This window comes from Oratosquilla oratoria, chromosome 12, assembly GCF_046742065.1.
Source record: "Oratosquilla oratoria isolate Oo_2021 chromosome 12, ASM4674206v1, whole genome shotgun sequence".
Lineage (NCBI taxonomy): Eukaryota > Metazoa > Arthropoda > Malacostraca > Stomatopoda > Squillidae > Oratosquilla > Oratosquilla oratoria.
The window spans coordinates 72,447,541-72,475,382 of NC_134788.1; the positions used below are offsets into that span (position 1 = coordinate 72,447,541).

The 27,842-nt window shown below is 35.8% G+C and overlaps 1 protein-coding gene and 1 long non-coding RNA gene across 2 annotated transcripts in view; one reads left to right on the forward strand and one right to left on the reverse strand.

Moving 5' to 3' along the window:
* Positions 1 to 27,842, reverse strand: part of LOC143032020 (uncharacterized) — a 322,508-nt gene that overhangs the window by 176,768 nt on the left and 117,898 nt on the right. The gene's annotated exons all lie outside the window — the stretch shown is intronic.
* Positions 2,801 to 27,842, forward strand: part of LOC143032019 (uncharacterized) — a 428,918-nt gene continuing 403,876 nt past the window's right edge. The window contains exon 1 of the mRNA XM_076196489.1: positions 2,801 to 2,932. The gene's annotated coding sequence lies outside the window, so the exon portion shown is untranslated. The remainder of the gene's footprint in view (positions 2,933 to 27,842) is intronic.

Sequence of the window (27,842 nt, forward strand, 5' to 3'; positions counted from 1 at the left end):
GGTCGAAATATACAGTTCGTCTGTCTCCTTTGCTTTGTTTCTCCGACAGTGGGTTATTTAAAACATTTGACTAAATGTGCTACTACATCTTCGTCTTGTGATATATATATATATATATATATATATATATATATATAAATATATATATGTATATAAATATATATGTACATATATACATATTTGAATAATATATACATATATCTAAATATATATATACATATATATATAGATATATATATATATATACATATATCTAAATATATATATTATATATAAATATATATATATATATATATATATATTCATATATATACATATATATATACATACATACATATATATATATATATATATATATTTATATATAAATATATATATATATATATATATATATATACATATATATATACCGGTATATATAATATTCTAGACCACCCATGACCCGTTGGGTCAAATAAAATTCTAAATGATACATTGATTAAATGGTCAATGAAAGTTTTATTAAGACAATGCTCTCACATTTACAACATTCTTTGTACAATTTGAATGATTTAAAAACACGATGTTTTCAAAGCAGGTTATTATCAGCTGAAGACTTACCAGTCTTGTGCGGTCCTCGTGCTCTCTCGAAGGAAAGTAAACTGGATACAGGCATTCTCAAGAAATCGAATATGGAGAACCTCCTCCTTAATTATGCTTATGTTATGTCACGTCTCGTCATCCCACTCCCATTCATTATCATTCAGGGAGTCCCATGGGACTTCAGCGAGTAGCAACGTTTTAGATTTAATCTTTATGATAGATATACTATGTCATTATCACCGTATAGTATAAATCACAGAAAATAAGTTTCTATATCAAATTGAGTATAATTTAAAACTCTTACCTCTATTCAGTAGACTAAGGCAGTGACTCGATTAGTAAAAAGAAGTGAAATGCAGAAGATTGTGACGTCATTTCGTTGTTGCTTGGAACACGACGTTTCATATGAATCATACGGTTCGTAATATTTTGATAAACTCATTATGCCTCATAGATGCTAATTCAGGAGTTGACTATACTTTCAAATACTGAATATGATTTTTTTAAGTATATATAAATATATATATGTATGTTGGGTCAAATAAAATTTCAAAGGATACGTTGTTACAAGAAGTGAAATGCAGAAGATTGTGATGTCATGACGTCGTTCCTTGGAAAACTACGCATCATATGATGTCGTGACGTCATGTCTCTTCTTCTGATTGGCTGGTCCTCAGTCGTGACGTCATATCTCATCTGTTTTCTTCTTCTGCTTGGCTGGTCCTCAGTCGTGACGTCATATCTCTTCTGATTGGCTGGTCCTCAGTCGTGACGCCATATCTCTTCTTCTGATTGGCTGGGTGAGGGTTTCAAGTAAGCAAGATGACAAACAAGATTATCAGAATTTTATAAGTATATATATATATATGTATATATATATATATATATATATGTATGTATATATATGCAATAAAAACACTAGGAGCGTGTGTTCACAAATGCGTAAGTAAACCACTAGGAAAAGTAAACTAACGAAGCAGACTCTGCTTCGTTAGTTTACTTTTCCTAGTGGTTACTTACGCATATATGTATATATATATACATACATATACCAAGGCTTTTTCCCCCTTACAAGGGAGGTAGCCAAAAAGGAAAAGGCATAAAATCATTCCCACCCATTCCATCCCTGAATACACTCCACACCATATATACATACATATATATATATATATATATATATATACATATATATATATATATATGTATATATATATATATATATATATATGTATGTATATATGGTGTGGAGTGTATTCAGGGATGGAATGGGTGGGAATGATTTTATGGCTTTTTCTTTTTGGCTACCTCCTTTGTAAGGGGAAAAAAGCCTTGGTATATGTATGTATATATATATATGTATATGTGCGTAAGTAACCACTGGGAAAAGTAAACTAACGAAGCAGAGCGCTAGTGGTTACTTACGCATTTGTGAACACACGCTCCTAGTGTTTTTATTGCATATGTATATATATATATGTATATATATATATATATATATATATATATATATATATACATATACATATATACATACTTTTAGGGTACATTTGGTACGCCTATCATGACATCCTCCGTGATTGGCAGGTAGGAGTCACGTGACTAAATTCAAATATCGTCGAATCCATGTAACATCATAGTAATTTTCCTCAGGATAGCTCCAGCCGATTTTTTTTTTTACTTGAGATGTTATTTTGAATATTTCATATTAATTATTTATATTATATCTTTTGAAAAGGCATTTTATAAATAAGAAAATCGTGTATATATGTTCGGTAGGGTACGGGTGGCGAGAGAAGTTTTATATTGTTATCGTCGTCGTTGTTTTGTCGTCTCAAATTTGAACGCCTTAAGTTTGACTTCGTCTTTATCTATTTTCCGTTTGATGGTGGGTAGGATTAATGGTTGGTGTATGTATTTATCTGAATAAAAAATTCTAGCCCAGAACGAAAAAATATATAAACTACAATATTATATAATTTTTTTTTATGTCGATATTGTAGCTGTGGCTATGAAAAAGGGAAACGAACAATGCTGTCTCCGTAGATTTGATAATGATAATGAAAACAATAAAGATGATGATGATGATGATGGTGATAACACCTAAATGAAAATTGTAGAATTAAATTGGGTCGAAAATTGAGAGAAAAAATGTTGAGGCGAATTAAATGAGAAAATTTTGAAGACGGGAGGGTTAGGGAGGGAAGTGGGAGGAGCCATTTTCTGTTGTGTAGATGTTGAGGAGGTGGATTCTGGAGGTGGAGGTGGTTGAAAGAGATGATGAGGATATCTTCCCACATTTTTACAGCGTCGGAAAGTGGAGATTCGTCTGGAAGCAAGACCGCCACTGCACGTACGTGGTCAAATATATCCCCTTGTATTACCTCAGTAGGAAATACCGGTACCCAGACTTTTGGCCGAAAGACATTTGGCCGACGGACATTTGGCTTAGTGGACATTAGTGTCAAAAAAATTTGTGTCAAAAATAAGCATTTGCTAAATATTTGCATAGCTGTAGTACATCGGATGTCAGGGTATACGTATATAAACAAATACACGTAAATATTCATATCTTGCGCTCAGTAGCATGAAAGGTAAATTCTGTAGCTTATCTATCAACCCCCTCCCTCCTTAATAAAAATGTGTTTAGTGGTCGGTGTTGTCTATGTTTGCACGATCCCCATTACACTCCGTTCTCTTCGAGTAGACCTGTGACGTAATGTCGCGCGCGGGCACGGGAACATTAAATGGTCAATTTTAAATTTGGCGACGACAAACTGAAACACAAATGAACAAATATTTATATTTCATTTGCTGCAAAATGCTTAAGCATTGCCCTCGATATATATATATATATATATATATATATATATATATATGTATATATATATATATATGCTAATAAGATTACGGGAACGTGTGTTCACTTATGCAAAGTAGACCACTTGGAAAGTTTCTTTTTCCAAGTGGTCTACTTTGCATATATATATATATATATTATATATATATATATATATATATATATATATATATATATATATATATATATATTCTTTTAGTCTCAGTGAATACTTGCTGAGAAAACAATGAAAAATATACAATAGAATAATCTATATCTTTTTAAAAATGGCCATTGGAAACACAGCGACTAAATGAGGATAACAGTTATCCTGTATATTACAACTAGGTTAATAGATATACAAGATTATTTTGAAACACGCTGTTTTATATCTAAAATCGTTTAATTTTTTTGTTTTATCTGTAAACATCAGAGTTGTTTAATTTGTCAATACTTTTATAAAGAAATCGAATTAGTTGCTAATGTTATGGTCACGCCTAAGGCTTCGAAAAATATCACAATGCTGCAAGCAGTTACTATCTCCCAAGAAGTGGATATATGATTTGAAATGGCCATTTTGATAAGTGCATATGTTTGCCTGTATGAGATGATTTCATATTTTATGTGTGTATGTTTTTTATATAAATGGAATTTTCCGTGTTTCGGCGTGTTTATGTATATTTTCTATTTTTCACTATATATATATATATTGATAAGTATTTTAGACAAATTATTTGGATGATGGAGAACATAAACACAGGGGAAGGCTCGGAACCCTAAACACTCTAACGTTTCGTTCGCGTAGAACTTCTTCAGAGAGTGTATGTAGAACTGCAATTGAAGTTTATGTACTAAATCTAATTATCTTTTCGGACACTTTGGAAAGGTCGTTTTTCTGGCGCTAATAATTCATCGAATCATCGAGGAGGGTTTATCAATTTAGCTAAAGAAACTAGTATTTTAATTCTAAAACACGCCAGAAAAACGACCTTTCCCAAGTGTCCGAAAAGATAATTAGATTTAGTACATAAACTTCAATTGCAGTTCTACATACACTCTCTGAAGAAGTTCTACGCGAACGAAACGTTAGAGTGTTTAGGGTTCCGAGCCTTCCCCTGTGTTTATGTTCTCCATCATCCAAATAATATATATATATATATATATATATATATATATATATATATATATATATATATATGTATGTATATATATATGTATATACATATATGTATATATACATATATATGATATATATATATATGTATATATATATAATATATATATATATATATATATATATATATATCGTGCGTCTTATTAATTGGAAATGCAGCTACGTCATGTCAGTAATGTGAATATTATCTATCTATTTTTATATACGGGTGGGAGTGGGCACTTGTCTTTTGATTTGGCTATCTCCCTTATAAAGGAGAAAGAGCATTTGGCAAATAGATAGACTTGTTGTTGGTATTTGTGAAAGTTTATATTTACTGCGCTGAATTGAGGTTGGTACCCCTGACAGCGTGATGACGTATGTTCAACTTGAATAAATAAAGGAATAGATAAGTAAAATATAAATACATTAAACAAATAAATTAGGTATTAGATATATAAGTAGAGATGAGATAGGTAAATAGATAGATAATTATTTTCTTTCGGAAATTCTCCAACGTCTTGTTGAAATCGTCGTCTATCTCGCTACTCATTTCATTATCATTTGTGTTCATAATTCCTTTAATTAGTATAGAACTAGTATTTGATAAAAAATCATTAAGTATAATCGTGTGTATGTTTATGTACGCATGTGTGTATGTATGTATTTGTGTGTTTGTATGCCGTATCTTACACCGTAAAGTTGGTAAGTCTGTCTCTGTGTAGACACCAAGGAAGACATATATATATATATACAATGTTTCAGTATTTCTGTTCTTCATAGAACATGTTGTTTGGCTCGTAGTATTATATCTGTGAAATATGGACCCCCGTGGAAAATGGACCCCATTGACGTAATTGTCAATGCTTAACTAGTTTAACTAACCTCATCGTCGGGGTCTATTTGTCACGCAGAGTTCACATTTCACAACGAATGTAGTGGGGGTATATATTTTACGAAAGGGTATTTCACAAAGGGGGTATATTTGTCACGAAGATGGGGTACTTATTCTACAAAAGGATTATTTTTTCACGCAGATAGGGGTATGTATTTTACAAATGGTGTATATATTTTACAAAGGTTAATATTTCACAAAAATGTATGTATTCTACAAAGGGGTATGTAGGTAGGAGTCTGAATAATTCGTCGTATGTCATGGTATATAAGTAGGCCTAGTCGAAAGCCAAAACGCGTTTTCGCACCTCCTGGTGCTTCCTAAGTGGCAATTGAAGTAATGAAGAATCAAAAATCAAATCAAATTTTTACTATGGTGAAGTGAGAAGTGTGGGAGCAAGAGGGGGGGGTGATAGGCGAAGGTAAAGTTTAGAAAGTGAAAGAAGTGTGAGTGTAATAATTGTTCCCTAACTAGCTAATTATATTTATAAAGAATAATATGGAGGGAGCACTCATATTATTGTATTTCATTGTGATTTTTTGCTTTAGGGTTTAGTTGTGATTTAGTTTAATTGTACCGTTATAAGTTGAATTTATTATGAGTGCTTCCTCCATTTTGTGCAATTTATAGTAAATATTTAATGAGTTGAGAGCAGGTGTGACTAAGTGATGGCTTTGGGTCTTGAGTATTATTTTAAATTATTCTAATTTAGTTAAATCTAGTTTGGAATATGTCGCATCTGCTTTCAATTAGTTTATACATATATATGATTTTTTTTTATTTATTTATTTTTATTTTTAGTGGAAGGATAAATGTGAACCTATGAGGCTTTCGTGCCTTATGACTGCTATTTGGTGTATATTGACTCTATTATTCTCACGTATCCCTCCTGTTTATTGGTTTTATTTATTTTTATTTGTTTTATTTTTGTTTATTTTTTATTTGTTTATTTTATTTTTATTAATTTTTTATTTATCTATTTATTTATTTATTTATATTTTGTGTATGCATGAACATACGTATGTATGTATTATTAATTAGCTAGTGGGTGATGGCGGAAAGGTTGGGGAATTAGCCAAGTATGGTTTTCAGTTGTGGCCAGTATTGGTGATCTCGTGATTTTTTGGTGGGAGGTGGGGGTGGAGGTAATATGTCGTCAGTGAGTATTTTGTTCCAAGTGTTGCTGCTTAGTCGTATTAGTCTGGCGTGTATTTGTTCTAGGTTTGTTGTTTTGTGTAATTGCTCCGTTGTTTCTAGGTATGGTGGTTTGTGTTTTAGTATTCTTCTTAATGTTTTGTTTTGTAGTTTTTGCATTTTGTTTATGTTTGTGGGTGTACTTGTGATCGTGATTATCGGGGGATATTCTAGTTGTGGTCGTGCTAATGTTTTGTATAATTTTATTTGTGTTTTTGTGCTCAGTCTGTGTAGTGTGGCGTTTGTTGTTCGTATTCTGTTTGTAACGTGTCGATGTATGCCTTGTGAACTTATGGTGAGGCCTAGGATGTGCGCTTGTTTGTTATATGGTATGATGGTGTTGTTTATTTTTATTGGAGGTGGTTTGCGTGATGATATGGCAAGGAGTTGGAATTTGTTAGTGCTTGTGGTGAGTTTCCATTGTTTTTCGTATATGTTTATTCTGTTGATTTCCTGTTCTGTTTTCCTGGCAAGCATATGTTTTCCTGTAGTGTTTGGGTATGTGATGATCTGTGTGACGTCGTCTGCGTATTGTATCGTGTAGCTTCCGTGTGAAGGTGGTGGGATGTCTGACGTGTATAGGTTAAAGAGTGTTGGAGATAGTACGCTTCCTTGAGGTACTCCGCTGTGGAGTGGGAAGGCTGGTCCGATGTATGAGTTTATTCTTATTTTTGCGGTTCTGTTGTCTAGGAAGCTGCACAGTGTTTTTGTAATGGTGTCTGGGAGGTGTGTTTGTAGAATTTTGTATTTAAGGCCTTCGTGCCAAACTTTGTCGAAGGCCTTAGCTATGTCTCGTGATATAATGTTGCATGCTTGGTTGTGTCTTCGTGTTTCTGCAATTGTTTCGTATAGAATGGCGAGTGCTGTATGTGTTCCTTTGAGTTGAACATGTCGTGGTCGTGTAGGTGTGCCATTAGTCTGTTTGTGATTAGTCTTTCGTATATTTTGCCTGGTGTTTCTAATAGTGATATGGGTCTGTAATTTTGTATTTGTGTGTTGTCTTTGTTTTGTTTTGGTATAAATGTGATGATTGAGTTTTTGAACTTTTGCGGGAAGTATCCAAGGCTGAGTGTTTCATTGAATATGTTTGTGAGTAGTTGTATTGTTATTTTAGGTGTGTGTGCTAGTATTTGTTTTGTGATGCCTGATTGTCCTGGTGCTTTGTTTTTAGTATGCTTTATTATGTTTCTAACGTCTTCTGGTTGTATGGGTCGTCCAATGTAGTTGTCGGTGTCTAGTCTGTTTAAGTCTATGTTTGTGTAAGGTTGTGTTTCTTGATAGTGTTGTGTTGTGTGAGTATTTTTGTTTCATGGTTTGTGTCAAATTGTGTGTTTTCTTGTGGTGTGATTTGGAATATCTTTTGTCATACGTCATGCATTTTCTTTGTCTTTATCGTCGTGTAGTTTTTCGTTGTTGTGTGTAATGTAGGGTGAAGTGTTGGTGTTGGATCCTTGTAGTCTCTTTATTGTGTTCCAGAAGTCTTGTGGTTTTTTGGGGTTGAATTTGATATTTGCTATTATGTTGTTCCATGTGTCTTCATAGTTTCTTTTGTATTCTTCTAGTATTTGGAATTGTAACTGTCTTATTGTTTGTGTCGTGTGTTGAGTCCAGTTGTTTTCTGTTAAGGCTTTGTTTTTTATAGTGTTTGCTTTCCAAATTAGTTGTTTTAATGTTTTGGATGTTTTTGGTGTGGATAATTGTTTGTAGTGTGTTGTTGGTATGCTTTGAGTGATTGCGTTGTTTATTAGTTTGTACCAGTTGTCTATTTTGTCGTCTATGTACTTTGTGTCTTTTGTTTGTATGTGTGTGCTGGTATGTGTTTCTGTGGTGTTGTATTCTTCTGTTGTAGTTTCTAGTATTGTTTTGAAATTTTTCCAGTCAGCTTCTTTGTAAAGTAGTCTAGGTTGTGTAGGAATAGTGATCGCATTGGTGGATAGTGTGAAGTGAAGTGGAATGTGGTCTGGATTCTGGATTCCAAGGAAAGGCCACCTCGCTTGCGCGGGATTGGGTTTTGTGGGAGGGGAAGAATGTCTGCAGGAAAATGAAAAGATAGTAGCGTATAAAAGAGGGCTATTGCCACCGGGCGATTTGCGAGCGATTAGGGGCTTGTTGGTGGTCGTGACTTGGGAGAATTGGGCTAGGAGCTTGGACGGCGGCGTCAATGCCGGGAGGAAGAGCACATTATATCACCAACGAAAGTTTGGAAAATGGTAGGAGACGTAGTAGGAGAGAAAGGGGGAAAAACGGAAAAATCTTTAGTGGGAGGTAAACTGAAATGAGAAGATGTAGTATAAGAGAAACTTAGATAGGAACCGAATTTTAGTCGAAGAAAAAGGAAGTGTATATGTTTGTGGTCTGAAGAAATTATGTCGCCTGGGTGTATTATGAAGATTCCATGAAGATCAGCAACTTTTATATCTGGAAGGTGGATGGTGATTGGCTGGATTGCTGCGGGTTAGGTACGGTCTGTTCTCCCATTGGCTGAGCGGTGAGTGACGTCATCAGTTTGCCCCCCCCCCTCCCAGCACCTTAATGGGCGGACCTCCTAACGCTGGGTAACGCTTGCAGGTCATGGGCTTGTACATTGAGATTTGGGGAAAGATCTTTTTTGTATAGGGCCTCCAGGATAGGTAGTCTTCTAGGGTCTTGGTGTGTGGCTGAAATTTCTGTGTTGTTGACCGACCAGGGTTTCCCTTCGTAAGATGGTGTGCTGAGTATCTTTGGAGTGATTCTTAGGAGCACCTGCTGTCAGATGGTATGACAGTCTACGCGACAGCTTCATGGTGGTCATACCAATATAGGAAGAAGGTTGGGCTGCGCAGTCCCCAAGGTTACACGTATACCTATTTATGGCATGAGATCTCTGAAGTTTATCGGTGATGGGCTTGTTTTTGTTATTGATGAGTAGGCTTGATGTCTTCTTATTTTGGTAATATATGTTAAAAAATAATGTTGGTGTCTGCGGAAGTCGGATTGATGTTCCTTCTGATTATTTGCTTCATAATTCTCTCATCTTCCTTGTATGCCGTGGAGAAGAATGATTTATGAAATATATTAATGATATTTTTTGGTGTTTGGTCATCTTCCTTTTTTAGGCACCACGTGCCCACTACCTTCTTAGTTGTTCTTTCAATGTCTTTGTTGGCAAATCCGTTGTTGATGAGGACTTGCGTGGCCCTTCCTTTCCAACTCTGAGTGCACGGCCCTTCCAGTTGTTGCAGTGTGTGAGGGCTCTTCTAATAAAGGCACCTATTGTCGAATCCTTGCACCTCTGAGGGCACTCGCTTGACCCATTTAGGCAATGTCTTTGATTGGTGGATTTAACGTAAACCGAGGTGTTCAAAGTTTCTTCTCCCTGTTTCACCAGAACATCAAGAAATGGGAGATAGACCCCCATAACCATATATATATATTCTGATACCTTATCCCTCCAGGTACTTGGATAACTATATTCAATTTAGAAATATATATTCTGGTTAGGGTTAAGGGTTAAGGTGGGGTATGGTTAGGTTAAGGACTATTCATGAACTCGCGACAACGCGCGGGTAATTTGGCTAGTATATATATATGTTCGTAATAACCAATTTATTCAAATATATTTCTATTATAAAAAAATGAAATATTTCATTAAGTGATAAACACGAAATGAGATTTTCGTACTGCGAGAGCGACATGACGTCATGACGTACAAAAGTTTACTTTGCGTGGGTTTGTGTTAATCTATTTAGTTTTCATTTTGTAATTTATTCATATATATTTCTTTTATATAAAAAACGTGAAATCTAATTTCATAAAGTGATAAACACGAAATATAACAGTTTATGAGATTTTTGGACTGCGGGAGCAACATGACGTCATAACGTGCGAAAGGTTACTTTGCGTGGGTTTGTGTTAATCTATTTAGTTTTCGTTTTGACATTTACTCAAATATATTTCTTTTATATAAGAAACGTGAAATATAATTTCATAAAGTGATAAACACAAAATATATTAGTTTATGAGATTTTTGGACTGCGCGAGCGATATGACGTCATAACATGCAAAAGGTTACTTTTGCCTGGGTTTGTGTTAATCTAGTTTTTATTTTGTAATTTAGCTAAATAAATTTCTTTTATATAACAAACGTGAAATAATTTCATAAAGTGATAAACACGAAATATGACAGTTTATGAGATTTTTGTTCTGCGAGAGCAACATGACGTCATAACGCGCGACAGGTTACTTTGCGTTGGTTTGTGTTTATCTATTTAGTTTTCATTTTTAAAAGTCAAACATATTTCTATTATATAAAAACTGTGAAAAAATTATTTCATAAAATGGTAAACACGAGATATAACAGTTTATAAGATTTTTGTACTGCGAGAGCGACATTACGTCATAACGTGCGAAAGGTTACTTTGCGTGGGTTTGTGTTAATCTATTTAGTTTTCATGTTGTAATTTATTCAAATATATTTTTATTTTATATAAAAAAAGTGAAATATAATTTCATACAGTGGTAAACACGAGATATAATAGTTTATGAGATTATTATATTGCGTGAGCGACATGAAGTCATAACGAGTGAAAGGTTACATTGCGTGGATTTGTGTTAATCTATTTAGCTTTCATTTTGTTATTTATTCGAATATATTTCTTTTGTATCAAAAAAGTGAAATATAATTTCATAAAATGATAAACACAAAATATAACAGTTTATAAAAAAATTGTACCGCAAGAGCGTCATGACGTCATAACGCGCGAAAGGTTACTTTGCGTGGGTTTGTGTTAATCTGTTTAGTTTTCATTTTGTAATTTATTCATATATATATTTCTTTTATATAAAAACGTGAAATACAATTTCATAAAGTGATAAACACGAAATATAACAGTTTATAAAACTTTGATACTGCGAGAGCGGCATGAAGTCATAACGCGCGAAAGGTTACTTTGCATGGGTTTGTGTTAATCTATTTAGTTTTGATTTTGTAATTTATTCAAATATATTTCTTTTATATAAAAACTTTACATATGATTTAATAAAGTGATAAACACGAATTATAACAGTTTATGAGATTTTTGGCGTGCGAGAGCGACATGACGTCATAACGCGCGAGTGAGTTTGTGTTAATCTATTTAGTTTTCATTTTGTAATTTATTCAAATATGTTCCTTTTATATAAAAACGTGAAATATAATCAAATAGTTATAAACACGAAATATAACAGTTTACGAGATTTTTTTACTGCGTAAGTTTGTGTTAATCTATTTAGTTTTAATTTTTTTAAGTCAAACATATTTCTTTTATATAAAAAACGTGAAACATATTTTCATAAAGTGATATACACGAGATATAACAGTTTATAAGATTTTTGTACTGCGAGAGAGACATGACGTCATAACGCGCGAAAGGATACATTGTGTTAAGCTATTTAGTTTTCATTTTGTAATTTATTCAAATATATTTATTTTATATAAAAAACGTGAAAAATAATTTCATAAAGTGATAAACACGAGATATAACAGTTTATGAGATTCTTGTAATGCGAGAGTGACATGACGTCATGACGTGCGAAAGGTTACTTTGCGTGAGTTTGTGTTAATCTATTTAGGTTTAATTTTGTATTTTATTCAAATATTTTTATTTCATATAAAAAGGTGAAATATAATTTCCTAAAGTTTATGAGATTTTTGTACTGCAAGAGCGACATGACGTCATAACGCGCGAAAGGTTACTTTGTGTGGGTTTGTGTTAATCTACTTAGTTTTCATTTTGTAGTTTGTTCACATATATTTTCTTATATAAAAAACGAGAAATATAATATCCTAAAGTGATAAACACAATAAATAACACTTTATAAGATTTTTGTACTACGAGAGCGACATGACGTTATAACGCGCGAAATGTTACTTTGCGTGGATTTGTGTTAATCTATTTTGTTTTAATTTTGTAATTTATTCAAATATATTTCTTTAACATAAAAAACGTGAAATACTATTTCATAAAGTAATAAACACGAAATATGACAGTTTATAAAAAAAAATTACTGCGAGAGCGACATTACGTCATAACGAGCGAAAGGTTACTTTGTAATTTATTAATGTATATTTCTTTCATATAGAAAAAACCTGAGATATAATTTCATAAAGTGATAAACACGCAATACAACGGTTTATAACATTTTAGTACTGCGAGAGTGACATGACGTCATAATGGTCGAAAGTTTACTTTTCATGGGTTTGTGTTAATCTATTTAGTTTTCATTTTGTAGTTTATTCGAATATATTTCGTTTATGTAAAAACGTGAAATATAATTTCATAAAGTGACAAAACGAAATATAACAGTTAATAAGATTTTTGTACTGCGACAGCGACATGACGTCATAACGTGCGAAAGGTTACTTTGCTAGGGATTGTGTTAATCTATATAGTTTTCATTTTGTAATTTATTCAAAATATTTCTTCTATACAAAAACGTGAAATATAATTCTATAAAGTGATAAAAACGATATATAACAGTCTATAAGATTTTTGTACTGCGAGAGCGACATGACGTCATAACGTGCGAAAGTTAATTTGCGTGTGTTTGTGTTAATCTATTTAGTTCTGATTATGTAATTAATTCAAATATATTTCTTTAATGTAAAAAACGTGAAATACAATTTCATAAAGTGATAAACACGAAATATAAAAATTTATAAGATTTTTGTACTGGGAGAGTGACAAGACGTCATAACGAGCGAAAAGTTAGTTTGCGTGGGTTTGTTTTAATCTATTTAGTTTTCATTTTGTAAGTTATTCATATATATTTCTTTTATATAATAAACGTTTAATATAATTTTATAAAGTGATAACCATGACATATAACAGTTTTTGAGATTTTTGTACTGCGACAGCGACATGATGTCATAACGAGTGTAAGGTTACTTTGCGCGGGTTTGTGTTAATCTATTTAGTTTTCATTTTGTAATATATTCAAATATATATCTTCTATATAAAAACGTGAAATAGAATTTCATAAAGTGATAAATACGAAATAAAACAGTTTGTGTGATTTTTGTACTGCGAGAGCGACACGACGTCATAACGCGTGAAAGGTTACTTTTCTTGGGTTTGTGTTAATCTATTTAGTTTTCATTTTGTAGTTTATTGGAATATATTTCTTTCATGTAAAAACATGAAATATGATCTCATAAAGTGATAAACACGAAATATAACAGTTTATCATAGTTTTGTACTGCGAGAGCGACATGACGTCATAACGAGCGAAATGTTACTTTGCGTGGGTTTGTGTTTATCTATTTAGTTTTAATTTTGTAATTTACTCAAATATATTTCTTTTATATAAAAAACATGAAATACAATTTCATAAAGTGATAAACACGAAATATAACAATCTATAAGATTTTTGTACTGCGAGAGCGACATGACGTCATAACGAGCGAAGGGTTACTTTGCATGGGTTTGTGTTGATCTATTTAGTTTTCTTTTTGTAGTTTATTCGAATATATTTCTTTTGTGTAAAAAACGTGAAATTTAATTTCATAAAGTGATAAACACGAAATATAACAGTTGATAAGACTTTTGTACCGGGAGAACGACATGACGTCATAAAGAGCGAAAGGTTACTTTGCATGGGTTTGTGTTAATTTATTTAGTTTTCATTTTGTAGTTTATTCGAATATATTTCTTTTATGTAAAAATGTGAAATATAATATCGTAACGTGATAAATATAACATATATCAGTTTATAAGATTTTTGTACTGCGAGAGCGACATGACGTCATAACGCGCGAAAGGTTACTTTACTTTGCATGGGTTTGTGTTAATCTATTTAGTTTTCATTTTGTAATTTATTCAAAATATTTATTTTGTGCAAAAACTCCGTGAAATATAATTTCATATAGTGATAAACACGAAATATAACGATTTATAAGATTTTTTACTGCAAGAGCGACATGACGTCATAACGTGCGAAAGGTTAGTTTGCGTGTGTCTGTGTTAATCTGTTTAGTTTTTATTTTATAATTTATTCAAATATGTATCTTTTATAAAGAATGGAAATATGATTTCATAAAGTGATAAACACAAAATATAACAGTTTATGAGGTTTTTGTACTGCGAGAGCGACATGATGTCATACGATGCACGACACAATGTCGAAAGACAGAACGTCGAAACGACAGAATGCCGAAACGACAGAATGTCGACTGCGACAAAATGTCGAAATTTCAGATATCGACCGAAAAATGCAAGCCTGTGTTCACGCTCAACAGCAATAACTGAAATATCCACCAAAAACTTGGTGATATCCCTAATTAACTTTCTTGACTGTACATAAAGTGAATTTTATAATTTCAAAATAAATTCTTGAACTACATTCATTCGAATACAAAAAGGAGGAAACAAAATTCTTATCTGTCCATAAAGTGAATATTCCAATTTCAAAATAATGTCCTGGACAACATTCATTCGAATATGATACAAAGAAAACATGGCACAATTTTTCGTTGCTAAAAAGGAGGAAAAAACTTTGATACGAAGGTTGTCTTTACACCAAAAACAAATGTGTTAAGGAAAAAATGTACTAGCGCTGCGAGGACCATGCGTGTACAGGAAAAGCTGCTAATGTTGATGATGTGATGGTAACCACAAAAGCTCACAATATACCTGGACTAAATCCTGCAAGGGTTAAGGTCCAGCAATCGATGTTCAGGATTAGGCGCATCATCGCCAAAGAAACTTTGGAAGGGACGACGTCGCGAATGATATGCCACAAACAACTCTCCAGCCAGCCGCCATGATCTTCCAGAAGAGGTTCGTGGATGGATATCTTCCGAAGGAGGAGCCGAGCCGAGCATCAAAAGGATGATTGAGAGGCTGGCTGGCAGCGTCGTAAAAGCCAGCCGGGCTTACCTCCCTCGTAGTGCTACAGATCCTTACATCAAGACAAAACAAGGGAGGGGGGGGAGGCACCATTGGATTATGGCTGATATCAGTTTTGGTAACAATGATCGGATCATAGTGTTTTGTTCAAACAACAACAACAACCTGAGAAATTGATCAAATTCTTTGGTATGGTACGGTGATGGCACTTTTGACGTCTCCCCGAGATTGTTTGATCAACTCTACATCATTTATCATTATTATCGTCGTCGTCGTCTCCGTCATCATTTATTTTTATCATCATCATCATCATTATTATCAATCATCGTCATTGTTCTTGTCAGTACTATTGTTATTAATATAATTAATTATATATTGCTATTACTATTATAATCATTGTTCCCATAATAATTATTATTATCATCATTTCTTGTTTTACTTAGAATCATTACGGTACTAGAAATATGTCAATTATCTAACGAAAAAGGGCGATTCTATTGAAAGTGAAAATAATTAGCATTCTTTTCTGAGTGGACATTGATCCCCAAGCATAAAAATGCTGCGTTGCCTCTGACCCGCAAGAATGTCGGTGAATGAACTAAAATGTCGACTTTTAAGGTGGATGGCAAGAGGTAGAAAATGGGGACGACAGCCATAGTCGCAGGAGTTATACTTATTTTCTTCTATTTCTTAGGATGTTTGACATATACTATTTCCCCTTCCCTGGCAAAATATGATTTAATTGTTTTTTGTTATATTTTTGAATAAGGATGTTAAGTTTCCCTCTGGAATATTAATTTTTGTAGAGCATCCAGCGGGCGCACGACTCCGTGCAACAAGGGCGGATCTACATCACCGCCGGGCAAGTCAGCCTCAACGCGTCAGTCAACATAAGGCGAGATGAGAGTGAAATGATGAAAGCCGTGTGTGCGCTTACCTAATCATATTTACCTAATTGTAGTGTACAGGAAAGGAACAACACTCGTGGGGTCCCGTCTCCCAATCTCCAATTACATACATAGTCTTAAATTCATGTATAGTTCCAAATATATCCTTGATTTTCAATTGTCGTATTTAGATTTAAATTCATGCATTGTTTGTCTGCCCTGTCCAAAGTAACTCTTCACTTTACCAAAGTAAACCTGAATATAGCATTAAATAACGTAATATCGACAAGACACTGTTTTCGGCTAAAAAAGAAAAACAAAAAAAACATACAGTGGAAACCACATTACTCGATACGGTAAAAAAAAAAAAAAAAAAATTCAAGCGGGAATATGTTTGACAACCTAAAAGTCATGCTAGACTGGTGAAAATAACGCTTAATTTTTTATTCCTCAAAAAGATCTGTTTCTATGATATTTTTTCATTGAAATAGCCCAATGTCATGGGTGAATTATTTAGTGCAATTATGTGAAATGTTTTCACCACTGTTCGACGCGACGTCACACGGGATTATATTAGACAACAGCTAAAAATTATGCTAGACTGGCAAAAATCATGCTTAATTTTTTATTCTTCATTATAACTTAGATTTTTATAATATTGTTTCATTAGAATAACCCAATGTCATGGGTGAATTATGCCCATTTTAGTGTATTGTGTGAAATGTTTTCACGACTGCGCGACGTGACGTCACACGGAAATATATTAGGCAAAAAAACATGCTTAATCTTTTATTCTTTATAATAAGTTAGGTTTTTATAATATTTTTTCATTAAATAGCCCATTGTCATGGTTGAATTATTATTGTATTATAAAATCTAAAAGTATTGCATTAATATAGAACGTAAAAAGTGATGCGTCATTTGTGTGTGTTCGTATGTGAGTGACAGGGAAACTTCTGGAACTTTGGTTAACTACCATTTTCTATTTACAAAGTTAATTATCATTTTATTTATAATGCGAAAGTTGAATAAATGGGATAAAGATTATTAATATTATCAAAATTGAATTATTGTATAACTGAAATTGGATGTATGTAAAATTCTGTGTGCAAGGAATAATTGTAGAAAATTAATTATTGGCAACTGCCCTTGGGCACGCTATTCCAGCGTGAAGTCACGTCACGTACGCAGAGTTCCAAGCGGGTCAGCATTGAGAGAGGTTGACGAGTGAGAGTGGTTGTGCATACTTCCTTTGTGCCTTGAAATAAACCAACGTGTGAACGCCAACGCCTCTTCATTACTAACCACCTTATTTATTGAAATAATCTACATTATGACCATTTTAGTTTATTACGTGAAATGTTTTCACGACCGCGCGACATGACGTCACGTGGGAATATATTAGACAACTAAAAACTGTGCTAGACTGGCAAAAAACATGATTAATCTTTTATTCTTCATAATAAAATGGTATTTATAATAATTTTTCATTAAAATAGCCCAATGTCATGGGTGAATTATGCCCATTTTTGTATATTATGTGAAATGTTTTCACGACTGAAGAGAGGCTTAGGCACCTAAACTTACACTCTCTGGAAAGACGCAGAGTGCGGGGTGATCTAAGAGAAGTGTTCAAGTGGATCAGAGGCTATAACAAGGGAGATGCAAACAAGGTCATCATAATAAAACAACAGGGCAGGACTCGCAGTAATGGGTATAAACTGGACAAATTTAGATTTAAGAAGGAAATAGGCAAGAATTGGTTTACTAATAGGGTGGTCGATGAATGGAATAAACTTAGTAACCATGTAGTAAGCGCTGAAACTATCAGTTGTTTTAAACAACGACTAGACAGCTTAATGGATGGGGACAACAGGTGGTGATGGATATGGAGGTGCCTAGTGTAGGCCTTATGGTCTCTTGCAGTCTCCTTTATTCTTATGTTGACCGCGCGACATGACGTCACATGGTAATATGTTAGACAACAGCTGATAATTATGATAGACTGGCAAAAATCATGCTTAATCTTTTATTCTTCATAATGAATTAGGTTTCTATAATATTTTTTCACTAAAATAGCCCAAAGTGATAGGTGCATTAAGCCCATTTTAGTATATTATGTGAAATGTTTCCACGACCGCGCGACATGATGTCACACGGTAATGTATTAGACAACTAGAAATTTTGCTAGAATGGAATTAGTCATGCATAATCATTTATTCTTCATGATAAATTATGTTTTTATAATTATTTTTCAATAAAATAGGCAAATGTCATGGGTGAATTATGCCCATTTTAGTGTATTATGTGAAATGTTTTCACGACAGCGCGACATGATGTCAAATGATTAATATTTTATTCTTCATAATAAGTTAGGTTTTTATAATACTTTTTAATTAAAATAGCCCAATGTCATGGGTGAATTATGCCCATTTTTGTATATTATGTGAAGTATTTCCACGACCTCGCGACATGATGTCACACAAATATATGTTAGACAACAACTAAAAAAAGATAGTTGATCGACCACGAGTTACCCACTGTTCACAGGTTATATAGAATTCATTGATTTAAGTAAAGGCATTGTTTTGCAACTGAATGAAATCGCCAGGCAGCAGCACTAACTAGGGTAGACATCTATAAATGACCTTGCTGTCATTTTTAAGAGGTTAGTGTAGCGTTGCTTTCCTGTTTTGAGTCTATCAGAAAGACCTCGAAGTCGTCCCCTACAAGAATAATCTCCTTCTCGTTCCCCCCAATTCTACCCTTCTGATTTATGCGAAAGGTACCGCTATAATCCGACTACACAAAGATACAGAAAAGATCAAGATCGAGAAAGGAGTACGGCAAGGCGATACCATTTCACCCAAATTATTTACAGCTTGTTTGGAAGAGATTTTCAGAAGGTTGACTTGGGAAGAGAAAGGTTTGAAGATTAATGGCGAATATTTGAACCACCTAAGATTTGCAGATGACATTATTCTTATTTCAGAAAAAGCGGAAGACTTGCAAGATATTCTGAGTGATATGAACGAGGAAAGTCTCAAAGTAGGCTAAAGAATGAATAAGAGTAAAACCAAAGTAATGTTCAACACGAAAGTTCAAAGTAAAGGGATTATAATCGGTGATGAGAGTCTTGAAGAAGTTGAAGAGTATAATTATTTAGGCCAGATGGTGAAAGTGACGAAAGATCATGCAAAAGAAATTTACATAAAATAAATAAATAAATAAATAAATAAATAGAAATAAATATATATATATATATTTATACATATATTTACATACATACATACATATATACATATATATATATATACATATATATATACATATATACACACACACACATATATATATATATATATATATATATATATATGTATATATATTTATGTATATATATATATATATATGTATATATATATATATATATAAAGAATAAGCCAGTAGACCCGGAAAATTGAATTGAAAGTAGGCCGACCAGTAGAACGAGAGTATTTAAACGTCAAATCCTCATCATGTGTATTATGAACTTTTTTTCCTCTCTCTCTCGCAATGACTTCTCGTTGTGCACGAGAGGCAAAACAAATTCGTGTGGTGTAGTCAATTTACAGATTAACAGTTCTTTTCACCACCAATATATGTACTGTATATATATTTTTCCTCCCTCCGTAAATTTTCCTACTCTCATAAATGCTCGAAGTTTCCATCATCGAAAGCGAAAGTGGAAGGGAGGGGGAGGAGGTTCAGAAGTCTTCCTTGGCTGGCCTGCTTACCGTCACGTCGACACGCAACCCAACCAACCTCTCCTCTCACCCTCCCGCCCTCGCCAAATGTCGCCAGGTCTGCTAAAGAAAAAAATAATTAATATAAGAATGATACCCTCCAACATTCATCTGTCAGCATCAAGTCTGAAAAATATAATTTACTAGAAAGATATACGTGAGCAAACGAGGAGAATACAACGTGTACTAATTTCATATAATGGTGACAGGTTCAGTTATCAAACAAAGTCATGGTTAAATTTTTCTAAGTGTTTATAGAAATTAACAGAAGAAATGTAGGTGGCGTGTTCTCTTATAATGTTCAAAGAAAATTTGTTACTTTTAAAAACAATAATTGTCGTGCGGCCTATGGTATAATCGGTCAGTGACTGCAACCGAGTAGAGCTGCTCCTTTTTGTCACATCTCTCCCTACTTTAACCGGTCGTATTCCTTCTCCCTTTCTCTTTATACATGTCTCTTTTTGCAGATATAAGTAGCGGTTGCAAGGTATACAAATACATCTACTGATCAATATTTGTAAAAAAAAAAAAAAAAAATAACCGTTAAAGAATGAACAATGGAATTTTTAAATTATTTCTCCTGGGAACTCGGGTTTGTTAGGAAATTGTATAATAAAAAAGTAATCAGCTTTCTAATATAACAAGAGAAGTGTGACAAGAAAATGATGTAACAATTAGAACATCCATTGGATACCTACAGCCAGTATACATATCCTATATTTAGCATTTATATGACACCGGGCGACTTGATTCAAATCTGAGAGATCGGTTGCTATAATGTCAACATTCACAAGAAATATTCATTGCTCCAAGGGACGGCTGAATATTGGATAGCGATGGTTATAATGGAAGAGGAATATGAAAAGTGTAAATTGCATTCTACGAATGATCAAGTGGAGGAGGATTAAGAAAATGGCAAAAGTCAATGGAAGACCGAAGAGAAGGGTTGACATATAATTGTGGAATTAGACGAAGCATTTGGGTAATGAGGGAGTGAGTGGGAAGAGAGGACGTGGCGAAAGTAAACGAAGTAATATGGGAAATTTGATGAGATATGGGAAGTTGAGTCGAAGCGGAATGGATAATTACTGATCTATAAGACATGAGAGCTCACAGAACGGATTAAAAAATACAGTGAGTCGTTAAAACACAAACAAAATGTATCGAAAGTAAGTGACAAGCAGATGAGCATCAAGTCTGTTCTATCAAAGAAGGAAGATAAACTTAGTAAATTTGAAATTCGTCTCTCTGTACATGTAGCATGTCATTCTTCTATTCAGTCAATTGATCATCTGAGTGAACTCTTGAAAGTAGAAATGCCGTCTGTTGATGGCATTTCTACTTTCAAGAGTTCACTCAGATGATCAACATCAAGTGCGAGCTCCTGCATTATATATATATATACTGTATATGTATGTGTGTGTGTGTGTACTTACAAATTGGGCTACTTTAGCCAGAAATTTGCGACTTTTAGTCCTGCAGCTCGCGACTTTCGGCAGTTTCCACCGCCGCCGGGCAAGTCAGCCTCAACGCGTCAGTTGTCAACAAGAGGCGAGATGAGACTGAAAGGATGGAAGCCGTGTGTGCGCTTACCTAATCATATTTACCTAATTGTAGTGTACAGGAAAGGAACAACACTCGTGGGGTCCCGTCTCCTAATCTCCAATTACATACTTAGTCTTAAATTCATGTGTAGTTCCAAATAATTATGTCCTTGTTTTTAAATTGTCGTATTTAGATTTGAATTCATGCATTGTTTGTCTGCCCTATCCAAAGTAACTCTTCGCTTTACCAAAGTAAACCTGAATATAGCATAAAATAACGTAATATCGCCTAGACTGTTTTGAGCAAAAATAAATAAATAAATAAGTAAATAAATAAAAAAAATGAAAAAATACATTACTCGATACGATCAGAGTACGGTCAAAAAGTAATAAATTCTCAAGCGAGAATATGTTTGACAACTTAAAAGTCATGCTAGACTGGCAAAAATAACGCTTAATTTTTCTTTTCCTAAAAAAAATCTTCCTATAATATTTTCTCATTAAAATAGCCCAATGTAATGGGTGAATTATCTAGGACAATTATGAGAAATGTTTTCACCACTGCTCGACACGACGTCACACGGGAATATATAAGACAACTAAAAATTATGCTAAACTGGAAAAAAATCATGCTTATTTTTTATTCGTTATTAAAACTTAGGTTTTTATAATATGTTTTTATTAGAATAACCCATAGTCACGGGTGAATTATGCCCATTTAAGTATATTATGTGAAATGTTTTCACGACCGCGCGACATGACGTCAAACGGAAATAAATTAGGCAAGAACTAAAAATTATACTAGACTGGCAAAAATCATGCTTAATCTTTTATTCTTCATGATAGATTACGTTTTTATATTTTTTCATTAGAATACCCCAATGCCATGGGTGAATTATGCCAATTTTAGTATATTATGTTAAATGTTTTCACGACCGCGCGACATGACGTCACACGGGAATATGATAGACAACTTGAAATTATGCTAGACTGGCAAAAATTATGCTTAATCTTTTATCCTTCATAGTAGATTAGATTTTTATCATATTTCTTCATTAAAATAGCCCAATGTAATGGGTGAAATATGCCCATTTTAGTATATTATGTGAAATGTTTTCATGACCGCGCGACATGACGTCATACGGGAATACGTTAGACAACAACTAAAAATTATGCTATACTGGCAAAAATCATGCTTAATTTTTTGTTCTTCATAACAAATTAGGTTTTTATATTTTTTCATTAAAATAACCCAATGACATGAGTAAATTATGCTCATTTTAGTATATTATGTGAATGTTTTCACGACCGCGTAAGTTGACATCACACGGGAATATGTTAGACAACTAAAAATTAAGCTAGACTAGATAGAATAATGCTTAATCTTTAATTTTTCATTATATTTTTTTCATTGAAATAGCCCAATGTCATGGTTGAATTATACCAATTTTAGTATATTATGTGAAATGTTTTCACGATCGCGCGACATGACGTCACACGGGAATATGTTAGAACACAACTAAAAAATATGCTAGACTGGCAAAGACCATGCTTAATTCTTTATTCTTCATAATAAATTAGATATTTATAACATTTTTCATTGAAATAGTCCAATGTCATGGGCAAATTATGGCCATTTTAGTATATCATGTGAAATGTTTTCACGACCGCGCGACATGACGTCACACGGGAATATGTTAGACAACTAAAAGTTATGCTAGACTGAAAAAATCATGCTTAATATCTTATTCTTCATAAAAAAAAAAGGTTTTTCTATATTCTTATTAAAACTACCCAATGTCATGGGTGAATTATGCCCATTTTAGTATATTATGTGAAAGGTTTTCACGACCGCGCGACATGACGTCACACGGGAATATGTTAGACAACTAAAAGTTATGCTAGACTAAAAAAATAATGCTTAATATTTTATTCTTCATAAGAAATTAGGTTTTTAAATTTTCTTATTAAAACTACCCAATGTCATGGGTGAATTATGCCCATTTTATTATGTTATCATGTGAAATGTTTTCACGACCGCGCGACATGACGTCACATGGCGTTGTCCTGAGGTGTCCTACGTCGTACCTGTACAACAACCCGGAAGACGAGCGAGCTCAGTATGACCACGACACTGAGAAGACAATGACACTTCTCCGGATGGAGGCCATGGAAAGAACCCCGATAGGTAGGCACCCGCTCCCTCCCTCTCCAATGACGACGTCAATTTGTAATGTCTTGTTGCGAACGGAGGGACGAATGATGACGTCATATCGTATGACATATTTAGTGACGTCACAGATGCAACTTCAGGAGGTAAAATGAGTTCCTATAATACTTTCTCCTCCTTGACTTGCCTTTTTTCCTTCTCATCCTCTTCCTCTCTCTCTCTTTCCCCCTCTCTTTTCTCTCTTGCTCTCTCTCAGGGACGTTGCACTGGTTCGCTGTGCACCCGACGTCGATGAACCCGTCGAACGTGCTGGTGTCGTCCGACAACAACAACGAATAAGGGATTCATTCCCCTCCATCCATCCATCCATCCAGCAGATTCGAAGCACAAATGAACCCTTGGTGCAAGGGAACCCTCCCTCCCTCCCGGGACAAGTGATTCATTGATGATAATGATGATAATGGTGATAATGGTTTTGATAATGGTGGTGATGATAGTGGTAATAGTGGTGATGATAGTGGTGATGATAATGATAATGATAATGATAATGATGATGATGATGATAATGATGATAATGATAATTATGATAATTATGATAATTATGATGATAATGATAATGATGATAATGATAATGATGATGATGATGATGATGATAATGGTGATGATAATAATTATAATGATGGTGATAATGATAATGGTGATAATACATACATATACCAAGGCTTTTCCCCCTTACAAGGGGGGTAGCCAAAAAGAAAAAGGCATAAAATCATTCCCACCCATTCCATCCCTGAATACACTCCACACCCCTCCACCCTCCCTCTTATCTTAGCACCTCCTGGATGACGGGTCATCCCTGCACCTTGTCCACTGCCCTGGGTCAGAAGCAGTGTCGCAAGACACAGCACATCCACAGCAAGGCCGCTTCATTAAATCGGCGACCCCCCCTCTCCGTCCCCCCATTGCATAAAATGAGAGGACGGGGAGAAATCCCTTCGGGCTGCGTCAAATTTTGCTCACACATACTACCTCACCCCCCATCCACCCGCCCATTCCACCTCATGCTATCACAACATCATCCATATACAACCATTCTCCATTCACCCCTGTCTTCTGTCCTCTTCTGTCCTTCCTCAACAGACATTCCCCTCTTCCCCAAAGCCCCCTTCACCCCATCCATCCATCTCATCCTAGGACGTCCCCTCATGTTCACTCCCTACACATCTGCCTTCCATACCTCTTTTACTAGTCTTTCTTCACTCATTCTTTCCATGTGTCCAAACCATCCTAATATTCTTTCATCAACCCTATCTCCCAGCTCCTTTTCCACCCCTGTTTTCCTCCTCACCTCCTCATTTCTCACTCTATCTAGCCTAGTAGCCCCCATCATACTTTTCAGACACCTCATCTCAAACACATTCAAACTCCTTCTCTCTTCTCTTATGTTCCATGTTTCTGCCCCATACAGTGCTGTATGTAATGAATTAGTCAAAACTTACAAGAATGTTAAAATGGATCATTACTTTTCATTCATTCATGACCTGCCATGAATCTAACTCAATCTTTATTCCCTTTGTACCCAGTTAAGCTAAACAACTCCCACAACATATACACAGACGTATCGAGATATATAAACACACACACAGGTACACACACATACATACACACACACACACACGCACACACACACACACACACACACACACACACAAACACACACACATATGTACACGTACAGACACAGAGACACAGACACAGACACACACATACATACTGACATACACACGCATAAACACACACACACACACACACACACACACACACACACACACACACACACACACACTCACATACACACACACACTCACACACGCACACACACACGCACACACACACACATACACACAAAAAAAACATACGTGCACGTACAGGCACACAGACACACACATATACACAAACGTACATACTGACATACACACGTATTAAACACACACACACACACACAATCAAACACACACACACACACACACACACACACACACACACACACACACACAAACATACACACATACGCACACGTGCAGACACACGGACACAGACACAGACACACACATATACACACACATACATACTGAGATACACACGTATTAAAACACACACACACACACACACACACAAAAACACGCACACACACACACACACACACACACTTAAACAGACACACACGTGCATACACACACACAAACACACACACACACACACACACAAACACACACACCATATGTACACATACACACACATACACATATACATATACACATACGCGCCACATTGAAGTTAGGTAAACTGAGACGGAGGGGAGGAAATAAAGATGACTAATTTGTGTGGACCAGTGGTTCTCAACCTGGGGTCCCCAAAGGAACCACGGGGGCCCCCAGAAGAGCCACGGGGGCTCCCTGAGGAGCCGCAGGGCTTCCATAGGATCGGCGGGGAGCCCCAGGAGGATCGGCGGGGCGCCCCCAGCAGGATCGGCGGGGCGCCCCCAGCAGGATCGGCGGGGCGCCCCCAGGAGGAGCGGCGGGGCGCCCCCAGGAGGAGCGGCGGGGCGCCCCCAGGAGGATCGGCGGGGCGCCCCCGGGAGGATCGGCGGGGCGCCCCCGGGAGGATCGGCGGGGCGCCCCCAAGAGGAACGCCGGGGCGCCCCCTGGAGGAGCGTCGGGGCGCCCCCTGGAGGATCGGCGGGGCGCCCCCAAGAGGAACGGCGGGGCGCCTCCAGGAGGAGCGGCGGGGCGCCCCCAGGAGGAGCGGCGGGGCGCCCCCAGGAGGAGCGGCGGGGCGCCCCCAGGAGGATCGGCGGGGCGCCCCCAGGAGGAGCGGCGGGGCGCCCCCTGGAGGAGCGGCGGGGCGCCCCCTGGAGGATCGGCGGGGCGCCCCCAAGAGGAGGAACGGCGGGGCTCCCCCAGGAGGAGCGGCGGGGCGCCCCCAGCAGGAGGATCGGCGGGGCGCCCCCAGGAGGATCGGCGGGGCGCCCCCAGGAGGATCGGCGGGGCGCCCCCAGCAGGAGGATCGGCGGGGCGCCCCCAGGAGGATCGGCGGGGCGCCCCCAGGAGGAACGGCGGGGCGCCCCCAGGAGGATCGGCGGGGCGCCCCCAGGAGGAGCGGCGGGGCGCCCCCAGGAGGATCGGCGACTTCCTATCTCAGTTTCAAAAATAATCAGTTTGACACGTCTGTGTGTTAATACTAATGTCTTTTTCTTTTAAAGACTCATTCTTCAGACAGAAAAACGGATGCAGCATGGGCTCCAACATCTGTCCAGTGCTTGCCAACATCTACATGGAGTGGTTTGAATGTACCTTGTTACCAAAAATTAAACCAGCGGAGATGTTTTGGTACAGATATGTAAATGATATTTTTACTATATGGGATGAAAAATGGGGTTCTTTTAATGACTTCTTCATAGAATTAAACAACCTAGCAAGTAATTTAAGTTTCAAAGTAGAATGGGAAGAAGGAAAAATCCCATTTCTTGACACTTTGGTCATGAGAGGTCCGGACCAATTGTCCTTTTCAGTGTACAGGAAGCCCACACACACCGGCAGCTACCTACATTTCTTTAGTCATCACCCGGATAATATCAAATGTAGTGTAGCGTCGGGCCTGTTTCTTAGAGCATACAGGATATGCAGCCCACGACATCTGGATGCAGAATTAACATTAATTCAATCACAACTTTCAAAGCTAGGATACCCAGGGTGGTTTTTGTCCAAAGCCCTGAGGAAAGCAAAACAATTTTTATAAAACATCCAACCTTGATGATAAATTCAAATGGAGCAAGAATAACTTGTTATTACCATATAGTGATTCCATTAATGCAGCTTTCAAACTTTTGCCCAATGATGATGTCAAACTAATTTTTAATTACCCAAACAGTT